Here is a 14791-nt window from a genome sequence, read left to right as displayed (position 1 = left end):
AAGCGTTTAATGCAAAGACTGACTGACGAGCAGAGCCAGAAAAAAAGCTAATACCATGTGCTAGCCATTATTCAATGTCAATAGTTCTGTGACCATCCATATCAGTGTCACCTGGGAACTCACTGGAACTGCAAACATGGGGCCCCTTCTAGAACTACAGAATTGCAAACTCTGCAGGTAGGGCTGAACTATCTGTTTCAGTAAGCCCTCCAGGTGATTCTGATGTTCTCTTCAATTTCAGAACCATTGTTCTGAGCACTTTTCATACACTAACTCAGTTAACTTATCCAAAAATCCTATGAGGTAACAGTATCATTTTATAGATGAACAACTGTAGCACAAAGAAGTTACAGTCACTTGGCCTGTCTTGATGGCTCAGTGACTAGATCCTCATCTTGCAAGCACCAGGATCCCATACTGGCGGCACCTGTTTGTGTACTAGTTGCTCCACTTCCCATCCAGCTCCTTGCTTATGGCTTGAGAAGTCAGTAGAGGATAGCCCAAGCCCTTTGGACCCTGCCCCTGAACGGGAGACTCAGTGAACCAGCAGATGGTAGATCTTCCCGCCTGTCTGTAAATCAATCGGATCTGCCTTTCCAATAAAAATCTTCCAAAAGAATAATAATAATAATAATAATAATAATAATAAAGCAAGAAATGAAATGCAGTCAGAACTGAACTCAAGGTTCTGGAGTCCACATTTGTAATCACTTGTGCTGAAGTTTTTCCAGCTATGAGAATACAATCGATAGTACACAGTAGTAAGGAATAACAGAAGCAAAAAATTTTAAAAGAGCAAAATCCAGGAAGAAATATGTCTCCCTATAAAACCAATCAGAAAACGACCATTGTGACTAACGTAATAAAGCAATTGAAAGTATGCCAAAGCATAACCAAATGCCATTTACTCAGGCATTTCCAGAGCAATTATCTCTAATATCTAAGGACTGCAAATCCTGAGTTGTGCTAAAAGCAGTAAATTCACAACAGTGTTCAGACTTATAAATCTTTTACATCTAAATGAACATAATGAAAGGCCATTCCAGAATAATTCATATCTGCCTACTCTCAACCCCATTTCGTCAGCATTTAACAGCTACTGACAAGCAGAAACCACTCTGTCAACACACAAAATTACAACCAGGATCGCGGGGCCCAAAAATCTTAACATCCACTTAATCCAATCAACAATCCAGACTGGACCAGATCTGTATGCCCATCTCCACACAATCACACATCATAGGCATTTAAAATATCAGCTTGCTGTGAACACACATTCTGGGATACAATGTTATGTCAGCACTGTTAAGTTCAAAAACCAAAGGATTAGAAATATTTTAAAGAGACTAAAGGTGGAAAATGGTTAGTCAGTGTTTCGAACAGCTCAAACAAATCCTACAGCTGTTTTTACTCATAGAAAGCCACTCCTTCGCTATCTGAAAGCAGAAGGCTTCTATAACCAGAAAACCAAGCAGGTCAACAAGAACATCAAGTTTGTAGCAACTCAACTCGTATGACACATCAAATGAGAGGGCTTGCAAAGAATCTTAAGAGCTGAATTATCCCTGATATTAACATATATAAACATCTGGTAACCAGTCATTGAGGACTCGGAACAATACAACAAAAACACCAAGTGCCTAAGTGCTTATCAGGTTTAACCTTATAGATGATGAGATCACTGTAAGCAGCCTAATATGGTCACAGCCACACAACATATTTTTTTAATCTTGCCAGGAGAGGTAACATGGAATGTGAAGGGCAAACATTTTCAAAGCAACCAAGTTTAGCATTTCAATACTTTGAACTCAAGGTTTGAAACAAAAGGAGGGGGAAAAAAAAGCGTTCAACAGCACCTCCATTGTGAACTTGCACCTGTTAACTGTGGAAAAATTCAAATGCAACTGGAGTGTGGCAAAGTTATATACCAATTACCCTAGTTTCACAAACTCGGGTTTAAGTGGGGTAAATATCTTATTCCCATCTACATTCAACGTGCTCAAAGTTATTGTTGAATGCATAAACTTACTGCCAATTCCCAAGAAATCACTTCTTTTAATTATCCTTTTTCAAGTGGTGGCTTACAAATGGTACTGGTGATTATCATTTCATCATCAAAAGCTTTCATTCACGATCTCAACTCTTTCTGCCCATTGAAAAATTCAAAATTACTCGTATTTGCGCCAAGTGGCTTTGCACTGCCTCCACCTGTGCCTAAATCAAGGCTGGCCTGGAGCCTATGTGCCCAATTTCCAGTCTCAGATTTCGACCACAGAAGGGGATATAGAGTAGAACGCTGAGCATAACTAGCACATGGAAAGAGACAAACACTTCACAAGGATTTTATGCTGGGGCAATTGGTGAGAAATTACACAAAACACAAAAACAGGAAAATCATGGTTTGTATATTATACACAGCTGAAAATCAGGAGGCAAATGAAATCTCTCATAAACTGTTTCTCCTATATTGGATTTTTAAGAACTGGCTATACGAAGCCAGGCCCCACTAGGTCTCAGTAACTCAGAAGTTACCTGTCAGAGCAGCTGAGACGCCAACATCAAAACAATTAAAGGCAACATAACATAGCAGCCCAAGAATTAAATCACCTAAGGAAACTGAAACTACCCAGAAGGAACTCCAAAAGCACAATCAGGCAATTATCTCACAAACACTAGCTTTTTCTACCAAGAGGCCTACTTTTTACATGGCACAGAAAAGCAGGGCCAAGACATGGAACTGCTCAAGTCAGGTATCAAATCAGACTTTGCCACAGAAAAAGGAATCCATGACTAGTTATTTTAGGAGTGACTAGGCCAGCAGTATCAACTCCAACTGGGATACAGGAGATTACCACCATTGTCCCATTATAATGGGTCCATCAGGGTCTTAAATTTGGCAAAATGGGTTAGACACAACTACTGGGTTGTAATCCCCAAATATGGGAGAAACTATAGGACAATTCCCACAAAATATAACTTGGAAGGGGGAAAAAAAAAAAGGGGGGACAGACTGCAGACTGAAACAGACTAGGAGCCAGATAGTATCAGCTCTTTGCAATAATGTTGCAATAAGCAGACCCCCTCTGGATCCTACTCGGGCTGCAAAAAGCAAACCAAACTAAATAACCACAAAACTAAACAAAATCAGGAGATGTGAACATTAGCTTCATATTTGATATTTTTTAAAAAGTCTGTTTTTAGTTGTGATAATGGCTTTGAGATTCTGTTTTAAAAGTCCCTTTTAGATACAAAAGCTTTACAAGTGACAATAAAGCTGGTGACAGGTATCTACAGACATTATGCTATCCAATTTTTTTGAAATTTTTCATGACTTTAAAACAGAATTGCTTAGACACAATATCTTGCAATTTTATTTTCTGAATGCTTCTAGTAACTTAAAAATCATGTACACAGAATTCATTTAAATAGTTCCCTTTAATTCATTAGTGAGTCCTACATAAATGCAAGCAGCTACCAGTACAACATCAGACAATGGAACAAAGCAGCTCAATCGCAGAATGGAAGCACTCCACCATCTCCTTTCCATAAGGCAAACACAAATACCACCCACAATGATCAAAAACGAACCTAAAATCACAGCCACTCATAATCATTCTGGTGGGAAATCCCAACACTGTTCCAGAAGGTTCCTGAACCGTTCTGATCAAGTTGATCCGCTGGCTCCTCTGGAGCACTAACCCAGCTTGGGTTATGCTATGGGAGGACCTACAAAAAAGGTGGGGGAGATACACAGAATACATTTGTTAAGAGTATGGAATACCATTGTGTAACCACTAATTTCTAAAACAACAGTCTTAACAATTTGCATTTCCAGGACCTGTTTTGACCCATAACTTTAGAATCAGAAACTAAAAGCTGTAACAACATTTCCAAGTTCACATTTAGGCAACATTCCAGAAAATGCAACAAAGTAATCAGTCCAGAGGCCCTCAGAGGAGACACTGTCAATTGTACAATTTTTATTATTATTATTATTATTATTTTTTATTGGAAAGTCAGATATACAGAGAGGAGAGACAGAGAGGAAGATCTTCCGTCCGATGATTCACTCCCCAAGTGAGCACAACGGCCGATGCTATGCCAATCCGAAGCCAGGAGCCTCTTCCAGATCTCCCACGCGGGTTCAGGGTTCCAAAGCTTTGGGCCATCCTTGACTGCTTTCCCGGGCCACAGGCAGGGAGCTGGATGGGAAGTGGGGCCGCCGGGATTAGAACCGGCACCCATATGGGATCCCGGGCGTGCAAGGCGAGGACTTTAACCACTGCGCCACCACGCCGGGCCCTAATTGTACAATTTTATACCATCAACATAAACTGATGGAAAAGAAAGCGAAATGTATCTTTGTGAAAGATACAGTACACATAAAAAATTACTTTTCACCTTCACATATGCTTTTTGGCCATATTGGGAAGCAAAAGATAAATGTCCTGGAAATTCAGGTTGAACTTTGCAACGAACGGGACCTTAGATAAAAGTTTTTATTTGGCATTTCCACTCCTTCCTCTCTTCTCAGACATCTACCTAGAATAAATTACACCTTTTAGGTCATGCCTACATCATCGTTTCCAGATTTATTCTAACACTGAAAGACAAGAAATTAGGTTTCACTACTTTTGTGATCACTGCTTCACTCATTGTAAAAGGCACCAAGGCAAAAGCTCAAAACAGAAAGTGCCCTCCTGCTCATTGAAGAAAAAGGGAAATTCTGCTAACACCAAAAGCACTTCAAACAGAACAGGAAGCCCTGTATCTCAAAACTGGAGTGCACACAGTTAATTAATCAGATGGCTATCCAGTGTAAAATTGTATCCCAGTACTTCAATTTCCATAATCCAGCTAAGAACTAGGAAAAAAAACCACAAATCTAAGCAAAACATATATGCACGAAAAGTATCTCCAAATTGAATTAGTCACTTCTACTTAGGGTCAGAAAATATAGAAATAATCACTACAGGAGATGGTACAGGAAAGAAGTAAAATAGGATTTGCCTTCAAAAAAGATGCCTGGTATTCCAAAGGACTTCTGAAATCTGACATGAGTTAACCTGCTCAGGGAGGAGGCTGGATGCTAACAGTAGATCCTCTTACTGATTTGAGGGAGCAAACAACTGACTTTGGGGCAAAGCAGCATGTACCCTCAAAATGCAGCTGGGAGACGTTCCCTTCACTGCTGTAAAATGCATGTCACCAAACTTCTTTTATAGGAATGTAAAGACAGACTGCCTTTGAAGAAATGGAAGGAATGAGTAGGTAAGGGATGAGGCACCCCTTCTAAAAGCTCAAACACCTGGGTGTGGTTCCTGACAAGAACATTACGTCTGGTGGCCATAGCACGGTGGTGATTCTGCACTAGGCTAGTAGGAGACAATGGTAATCACATTCAAGAACCATGACCCATCAGACAGAAATGTACTAAAAATTTATAACCAAAAAAACAAAACCTCATATTCTTTCCCAGGTCATCAAGCTATCATATCTAGTTCTATGTGTCTATGCATCCCTGCAAAAGGAAAAGGTAATCACAACCTATTGTGTGCCTAGCATGACTCTTGACCTGTACACATTCTACAATTTCAGCAACAATCCTTTAATGTAACTATCAGTATTATTACTCCATAGCTTAAAAAAAAAAACCTGAAAAGGTAACTTGCCCAAAGTCACAAAAGTTCAAGGTAAACCTGAAGTACATACTGTACTTCCACCATTACAGATTGCCTCCCATGAACGGAAACTGTTTCAATATGTGCAAACTTACCATGAGCTAAGGGATAACAACTCCCAACATGTAATCTACAAAGGAAACAAAATGATCATAAATTATTAACTACCTATAGTAGGGGTGGCAATGGAAAGGATAGGAAATATAATAGGAAAGGGAGATGTTAACCATCAATGCTATTTTCAGATAAGGGAGCCTGACCCTCCGTAGGGGATTTGGCCTCTTAGAGCATGTGGGGGGGGGGGGGGAAGGGGAAAGGAACGCAAGAATAGAAAGATTAAAAAGTGAAGAGCATGTAAGTGGTAAGTACCAAGAAAAACAGATGTCCACAGATGAAGAGACTACAGAAATTCAGAGCAAGCCAGAGAAAAGGGGCGGTTCCCAGGCTTACAGGGGGAATGGGTGAGGAACAGAAAGTTGGTTACAGCACGTATATTCTGCAGCCCCCTCCCTTTTGGAGGAGTTAGAAGAAAAGGAGGGAGGAGGAATAAAGGAAGGGGGGGCATGAAAAAGGGAAGGCTAAGAGCCACAAATGAAGGGCCCACGAGGACTGCAATCATGCAACTATTGACCTCACCGGTCCATCCATTGTTCTGCTTTGAGTGGCCCCGCAGTAACGCAGAGTTCAAGGAACTCGTGCCACTAACCCATCAGACCCATATAAGCCTGAAAGACCTAAGGAAATGGATGGCTACTATGGCTTCATCCACAAAGATGGAATAAGTGCAAGGATCAGAATAGGCTCCATGTATTCAACGCCTGCGCCAAGAGGCAAGGAAGAGGAAGATGGGCCAGGCTAGGTGACTCCGGACTAAGCTCTAAAACAGAAGGGGAGGGCAGGGAAAGGCTTTGACTCCGCTCTCCCTTAAACACGCGGTCCCTCTAGGACGATGAATTAAAGAAGGGAGAGCAGTACAGGCACTACAGTTCCATCCCCAAAGCTTAGCTCTAAGACCTTGGGGCTTGGGGAAGTAGAGCCCATCCCAACTACAGCAAAACTAGAGGATTCATCTGGGTTGCCGTAGGAGCCGAGAACGGAAGTGGACGCGCACAAAAACTATACGGGGTAGGATAGCAGTACTGCTTGGCTGGTCCCCTTCAGTTCCCAATCGAACTCCAACCCAATACCCCAACCATTTCGGTCTCCCCTCCCATTCCTCCCAACCCGCCCACTGCGGCGGCAACAACGGAGGCGTTGACCGATTGGCGGGGCAAAGGCGGGCCCACACGCGGCTGAGGCCCGGGAAATGGTGTCCCCTTCGCCGCCTAGAAACAGGGTGGTTTTCTTCTGCGCTCGTGTTTACCGGTAACCTCGGTATTCCGCCATTCGCCACCTCTTTTAGGTCGGCTACCTGAGAGGCGTCACAAATGAGGATATCCAACACATTAGTCCTTAGTTCTGGCCGGACAGACATCAACCTCCGCCGCCATCTTAACAGCAGGCGGACCGACCCTAGTCACTGCCCCCCCACCCCCACCCCCGAGCTACCTCTGCCACCGCCAACGATCCCACGAGGACGTACGGCCGCTCCCGCGAGAACTCGCCGGCAGAGACCGGCACGAGCCGAAGACGTAGCCGCCGCCTCCGCGGCTGCTGCAGTCACTAGCAGAACGGCTGCCGCCTCCGCGCGATCCCGCGAGAACCTCCACCGGACGGGAAAGCCAGAGCCCAACCCTCCCCAGACCCCTCCTCCCAACCAAAGCTTAAGTCCCTGCAGCTCTGCTCTCACCCTAAGCGAGGCAAAAAGCAAATGACGCACAACCTCACGAAGGACCGGGAGGCGGAGCCAATGTGCCGCCGCCGGCTCCCGCATGCGCCGGGAGAACTATCGCGATACTACGCTCGAGCTCCCACGATGAGACCTTCGAAATTCACCGCAGGATGCCGCCCGCGCCTCGCCTTTAGGAAGCAAGAGATCTCGCGAGACCTGCGGCAGGCTCCTAAAAAGGACAGGGGCGGGGCTTCATGAAAATGACTGGGAGTTTTTTTGGGGGGAAGGGAGGAACCTCTCGTCCTGCAGGGATCTCGCTAACCACGAGGTTTCCGACTCACTGCGGAGCTGTCTGCCAAACCTCGCGATGACACAGCTCAGCGCCAAATCTCGGCCATGTCCTGAAAACTGCCTCCGCCCCCAATCTAGGTGCCCAGAGCTTGCCCAGGGCTTGAGGAATATTTAAAAAGTCAACCTGTTTATTCTCACGCTTCCGGGCAGGGCTGTACCAATAAGCCAAACTCCATTTAGAAGGGGCGCAATGAGTCTCCTATTGTTACCTGCCTCCAGGAATAATGCAGTCTCCTGGACTAACACATAAAAGACGCACAATCCCACAATAAGCACTCCAATGCAAATGAAAACAATGACATAACATTTTTTTGCCCATTAGAGCGAACAACAATTGTTTAAAAAGACCTAGAGTGTCTACACTGGTTTGCTCGTCGCACTGCAGGCTAGCCTGAATCCATCTTAAAGGTTCACACCGTTCCTTCTGGTTCTAAAGCCACCAATTTCAAGTTTTCAAGCCTTACCTTAGGGGAGCCAAAATGATACAATAAAGTGGTTTTCTCCAAACAAAGGAGTCTCTCCCGAAAGGCAATTCAGCTGGGGGTGGTGGTGGTTGTTAGTGCTTGAAGCATTCAATCCGGAAATTTTTCCACATCTAGCCAACACTGTTTCACCAATGAATTCTAGCTCGATTCGTGGGCTTTTCCATTCTAATGCATTGTTCTGTCCATTCTAATATAAATATTGTTCCTTTAGAGTGCATTAATAGCTAGTAGTACATATAGTCCCATCTTTACTTTTAAAAATCTCTTCTCAGTTTTTCTTAGCTATCCCCCCTTACAGGAACTTTGGAATCATATTAAGTTTCAAAAACTTAGATATTTATTGGAATTGCATCAACTATATAAATCAATCCAGGAAAAATAGACATCACTACAAAAGCGAGCTTTCTTAATCAGGAGCATGATATCTCTTCTCCATTTATGAAAACGTTTTTATTATACCCCTCTGTAAAGTTCTATAGTTTACTTCCATGTATTTCGAATGTTTTTTCTTGTTATTGCAAATGCAATTTTTAATACCTTTTCAAAATGAATATTTCTTGTAGATGAATGACTACTGATATTTGTCTACTTTTGTTATGGGACAAATAAAACACGTTTGATTTCACTAATAATCTGAAAAAGGCAAATGAAAACGACATAGGATTTTTTTTTTGCCCTTTAAATTGGCTGAAATTACAAAGATTGTTAATAATTGCTGTTGATACAACTGTGGAAAAACAGGCACTCTTGCACAACAGTGTAGAGTATACATTAGTATACCCTTTGCGGGAGGTAATTTAGACAATGTATCAAAATTCAAAATGTCCAGACTTTTGCCCAGCAATTACTCTGCTAAGAATGTTTCCTAAGGAAATACTCATACATGTGCATACAACATATACACAAGGCCATTCATTATAGCATTGCTCGTAATACCTCCCTCCCACCCCCTCCCCGAAAGGAAACATGGTCATGTACATCAATCAAGAAATGGTTAAATACACTGTAGTACAATGATACAATGCAGCTGTTTAAAAGCTGAGATGAATTTGGATTCCCTATTCTAGGAAGATCTGCAAGACACAATGTTAACATTTTAAAAAGCAATTAGCCGAAACCAGTGTGTGTGCGCGTGTGTGCGTGCGTGCCTGCGTGTGTGTGCGTGTGTAGTACCATTTAGATACCAAAACATACATACACAACGCCTAGTAGTTACCCACGAAGCCTGCCTGCCCGCCCCTCACCTTCCCTCTCCTGAGCCGCCTTCCTCGAACCGCTGTTGGGGGAAGAGAAATGCCGGAGGCCTGGCCTCTACTCCCTCTCTAGGGCCACTTGGCCACAGCTAATGCCGATACCTCGCATCCCCTCCAGTCGGCCGCCTTCGCCGCGCTGCCGGCAGCTGCACGGCTCTCTCCCGAAGATGCGGCTGGCTCTCTGCTGGCGCCGGCAGAGGCCTGGGGGAAGGGGAGAGGAGGCGGGGTCAAGGGAGGGTTGGGCAGGCCGCCCGGCCCCTTCCTTCACCAGCCTTTCCCGCAGGCTCCCCAAGGCCGCCAACTCCGTGCCTCCCGGCGCAGGGTCCAATGGGGACCAGCCTCCCAAGCCGCGAGACGCCCGAGGACGGCCATACTCACAAGCACCCACCTCTCCCATCCCAGAGGACAGACGATGCTCACCTCGGCCGCAAAGGCTCTGCGGGGTCCCGCAGCAGCGTGCGGGATCCGCGGCCCTGCTTCGGCCTTGGTCCCCTCGCACGAAAGCCTCCCGGCTCCGGCTCAGCCAGGCTCCCACTCGAGGCGAGGCTCCACCCACCGCAGAGAAGCCCCGCCCCTGGCCCTGGGGAGGGCGCTCCCTGGGTCTTGTAGCCTGCTTCCCTGCTTGAGGACCGCGCCTCAGCTTCCCATGGCCCCGCCAAGGCATCCAGACGCAATAGCCGGCTCTCTGGGAACCGTGCTTTCTTTCCTGACATAGTGGAACCTGCTCAAGGGAGCGTGATTTGATTGATGTTTTAAGATTCAAGTAAAATGTAGTTGCCCTGTGAAAGATGGAGTGGTATAGAAGGTATTTTGGTGTGGGTAGGGGGACAACAGGGCAAGCCGGGGTAGTATGGAGAGCTGGAGATGATGACTGCGCGGGAAATCGCCCATCACAGTGAATCCTGCTGGGCTGGGACACATAGTAAGCCCGCAAACCTCCATTCTCCTCCCTGATATTGGGGGGGGGGGCAGGGTGATTGGCAAGGAACCTGCGGAGGGTGTGCATTTGTCAACGGATGGGAATTTAAAAGGAGCTGCAGGAGATCCCATATTCATCCTGCTTCTTTCGGGGGGTGCGCAAGGAGATTGAAGGGTGAGAGGAGAAAGGGGCTTTGGCGGGGCACGTTGACAGTGTTTGGAATTTTAACTCCCAAAGTATGTATTAATTGGGTATTTTAAAGTATAAAGACAAAAGCACCATTCAAATAGCTCTTGAGACATAGGGGAAATAAAACCTAATTATAGCCTCCAGTGTTTGGGCTTTTTCTTTTCTTTTTTTAGTTTTTATTGATTTTGCTTTATTTATTTCAAAGGCAGTAAGAAAACAGAAACCTGCCATCCACCGACTTCACTCCCCAGACCCCTGCAAACAGTGCAGTGTCGGGGGAATCCCGAAACCTGGCACTCCCTCTGGCTTTCCCACAACTCTCCCACGTGGGTGGCAAGCATCCAAGGACTGGAGTATCACCTGCTACTTCCCAGAAGGTGCAGTAGCAGGAAGCTGGAGTGGAGGAGGAGGCAAAGATCAAGTCCAGGCAGATGGGCGCCTTTATGGCTAGGCTAACCGCCTGCCCTGCTTTAATTCTTATAATCCATGGTCTCTACTCCTAATTCTAACCCTTCATTTTCTACTACTAATTTTCTGGGCCAAGTACAGTCTAGTTCCCCACGTCTAATTCTAAAATCCCATATACTCCACAGCTCTACTTTACATTTCAGCCTGTAGCAGCCTCTAGTTCTCTTGCTAACACCATCCTTTCCGTGACCCTCGCTCTAACCAATACCAGCATCTCCCCACCCCCGTGCTTTTATTTTTCTTACTGTAGAATATTCAGAAAACAGATGAAAACATAAAGACAATACTGAAAGAAAGGAAAAAAAAAAACCCAATCTAACCATATGCGTTTATAGTTTGAGCAAACATCATAGCAGGCTATTATTTAATAACCTAGAGAGTATTTGTCATGTAATTAAGCATTTGTTCATAACATTTTAATGGCAGCATGAAGCTTTCCTTTTTTCAGCATGCAATTAACTTCAGTTGTGCTCTTTTTTCATTTTAAAATGTTTTCCTAATTACACGGGAGTGCATTATTGTAAAATGCTTGACACAGGATCAATTTAAAGTTTGCCTTATGCTCATATACACAAGTAAGAATACATAGCTTGATTTTATGTAATTCATTTTTAGAAAATACAAACTTCATCCTATTTTATGTATTGTCCTAAGAATTACTTAGTTACTTAATATAGCTTAAGGGTCTTTCCACATAAATATATACAAATGTACCTCATCCATTTGGCCTTCTAAACAGTATTTCGTTGACTGAGTTAACCATTCACCTATTGATATGCATGTACCATATTCAATCTTTTACTATAATGGTGCATTTTTTACAAAACTGAAGGGGCTAGTACCCAAGCTTCCTCCTTGGAGAATGTGACTGTAACAGCAGGTGTTTTGGGCTGAAGGCCTCCCGAACCCCACCCCTGGCCTGCACGTTGCCTCCCGCAGCGTTCTCAAAATGGTTACATTCTTTTCCACCAGTCAGGTGAGGCCCGTGAATCAGAGGGAAAATAAAACAAGCTCCGCTGTTTGCTTCTTCCAGGGCCAGATTGTTGTCGAATTGGGTCTCCTTTCCACCGCGATGCGCTTTTCACACTGGTTCCCCAGACTTCTGTCTTCTGGGCAGGTGGACTCACTGCTGAGACTGCAGAAGTTGCCCAGGCTGCAGAGTGAAGATACTATTAGTGAAGCCGCACTTGACACTTTGTTTCCTTTCAGACCTAACGGGACTGGTGGATGTCTCCTGGCTCAGGAATCAGGGCCGATTCCTGAGACTGGTGGCAGGTCCTCAGCCCCAGAGGTGTGCTGGCCTCTGCAGAAAGGGGACAGGATAGTACACCTGACTGCCTGTGCAGAAACTGACCTCCAGCCGGATGGGGCACTGGGTTCCAGCCAGAGCCAGGCGGACTGAGAAGCAGAACGGGGCCCACAAGGATCCCTAACTTTTCTCCATAGCCTATTCCCTCACCGTGAAAGAAAACACCAAAATAGGTAACAGAGACCTTTGGGTAACTGACAACCCATTATGAGTTACTTCACCCACCCTAGCCTAACTTCTGGCTCAGTGAATATGAATAGATCATTTTGCTGCTGAAAGCCTCTGTGACCGGAAGTTGGGATATTAGCAGAATTAAATTGTTATAGTACTTAGGGTTGCTGTGGCTAATCCTCAACTACGTAAAATAGAGTGAATCAATAGGGTGTTAGCTGTCCTCCCTCTGAGTGGCAGGGACACCTGCTATTGTTTACTTCCTCCATAGCTGTAATCACGATGCACAGGCAAGACAAATCAAAAAAGAAAAAAATTTAAAGTGTGGAGACAAATACTTCTGTGTTTTTCACTCATGCACAAGGTTATGTGGTGGTTATTGGGGACCTCTAGTTTAGTCTGCGTCATTTAAATTCCAAGACGTGAATCACTGGGACTGAATTCATGTTTGGACCCAGGATGGTGCATGTATTGAATGTGAAGAATTATTATAAATTATATTTTACAACTTTTTTCTGGCATTATTGTATACATTTTCTGTTTGGATAATGACTCAATCATAACTTAATGAATCTTTTATTCTCTTGCTTTCAGTTGTACTTTAGATCTAGCTACTGGATGACAAATTTTCCCTGTATGCTTGGTAGTCTTAGAAAGCACACGGAGTATACCACAAAACTGAAACCTAACAGCGCTGCAATGACAGTTCTTGTACACGCTTTTTTGTGCACCTGTGTATGAACAGGTGAAATAGCTGGATCAAAAACACAACGTAAAAAAAGGCATTCTTTCTTTTTTTAAGATTTAGTTGATTTTTATTGGAAAGGTGGATATACAGAAAGGAGAGACAGAGAGGAAGATCTTCCGTCCGATGATTCACTCCCCAAGTGAGCGCAACGGTCGATGCTATGCCGATCCGAAGCCAGGAGCCTCTTCTGGGTCTCCCACGCGGGTGCAGGTTCCCAAAGCTTTGGGCCGTCCTCGACTGCTTTCCCGGGCCACAGGCAGGGAGCTGGAAGGGAAGCGGGGCTGCCGGGATTAGAACCGGCGCCCAAATGGGATCCCGGGCGTGCAAGGCGAGGACCTTAACCACTGCGCCACTGTGCCGGGCCCAAAAAAGGCATTCTTGAAAATTTCATACATAATTCTCAATTGTCATGTAGAAACAAACATATCAGTTTACATTCCTCCCCCCAGCAGTGAACAACCATGTCCCTAAAGTCTTAACTATATTGAATATTAACCAGTCATTTTAATGCTTTGACAATGTAATGGGGGAAAAAATACCTCATCATTTGCTAACTATTACATTTGTTGGTTTATTTTTTCTCATTTTGTCGCTTGCTTGTTCATGTCTATTTTCCAGTTGGATGATTTATTTTTATTGAATTTTGTAGTCTGGATATAACTCTTTCCGACACAGGTGGGAAATTTTCCGCAGACTTTGATTCCTTTCAAATTTTGTTTAGGGGGCCTTGGGGATGCATTTGTTTTAAATGTTGGTGTATACAAATGTATCAAGTTTCTTTCATGGTTTTTGCTTTGGAATTTCGGCTTTCTGCTCCAAAATTAGAAATTTTATTGCATTTGTTGATACTTGGGGATTTTTTTGTGTTTAGTTCTTTAATTCACTTGGAATGTTATTTAAGGGTGATATTTTCTAAGTCACTAAATATTCCCGCACTATTACCTTTAATAAATGGCTATGCTGGTATGTTTCAATGTGAGTCATCTTTACAGTAGTCTTAAAATCCAGACCAAACCCAATACCAAACTAGTTTTTTAGGTCGCACGTAATGGATGCATCTGTACACATGGTGTTTCAATACATGTAAACATTATACAATGACAAAACCAAAGGAAAAAGGATATTCATCACCTCATACATTTTTTTCTATCTCCTTGTGAGGACAGCATTGAAAAAATTCCCTTGCAGGGGCCAGGCTGTGGGTTGGGGGCTCAAGCTGCTGTTTGCAAAGCTTTCATTCCAGGTGAGAGTGCAGGCTCTAGTCCCAGCTGCTGTGTTCCCCCACCCAGCTTTCGTTAACACACCTGCAAAAATAGACCCAAGTGCTTGAAAGCCTACCACCCCTGGGAGACCTGGATGGAGTTCCAGGCTCCTGGCTTTGGCCACGCCCAGTCCTGGCGCTTGTACCCATTTGGAGAGTGAACCAACAGATCTCTCTCTCTTTTT

At 44.2% G+C, this 14791-nt stretch overlaps 1 protein-coding gene across 2 annotated transcripts in view; it reads right to left on the bottom strand.

The window, feature by feature from the left end:
• HUWE1 (HECT, UBA and WWE domain containing E3 ubiquitin protein ligase 1) overlaps positions 1 to 10044 on the bottom strand; it is a 115594-nt gene extending 105550 nt beyond the window's left edge. The window contains exons 1-2 of one of the 2 annotated variants that reach the window (XM_040998236.1): positions 9962 to 10044; positions 9644 to 9742 (exon numbers count right to left, since the gene is read on the bottom strand). The gene's annotated coding sequence lies outside the window, so the exon portion shown is untranslated. The other variant, XM_040998245.1, reaches the window with a different exon arrangement.
• Positions 10045 to 14791: the final 4747 nt, after the last annotated feature.

This window comes from Ochotona curzoniae, unplaced genomic scaffold, assembly GCF_017591425.1.
Source record: "Ochotona curzoniae isolate NIBS_2020 unplaced genomic scaffold, NIBS_Ocur_1.0 contig_1274, whole genome shotgun sequence".
Classification (NCBI taxonomy): domain Eukaryota; kingdom Metazoa; phylum Chordata; class Mammalia; order Lagomorpha; family Ochotonidae; genus Ochotona; species Ochotona curzoniae.
This window is presented reverse-complemented; position numbering and strand designations above follow the sequence as displayed.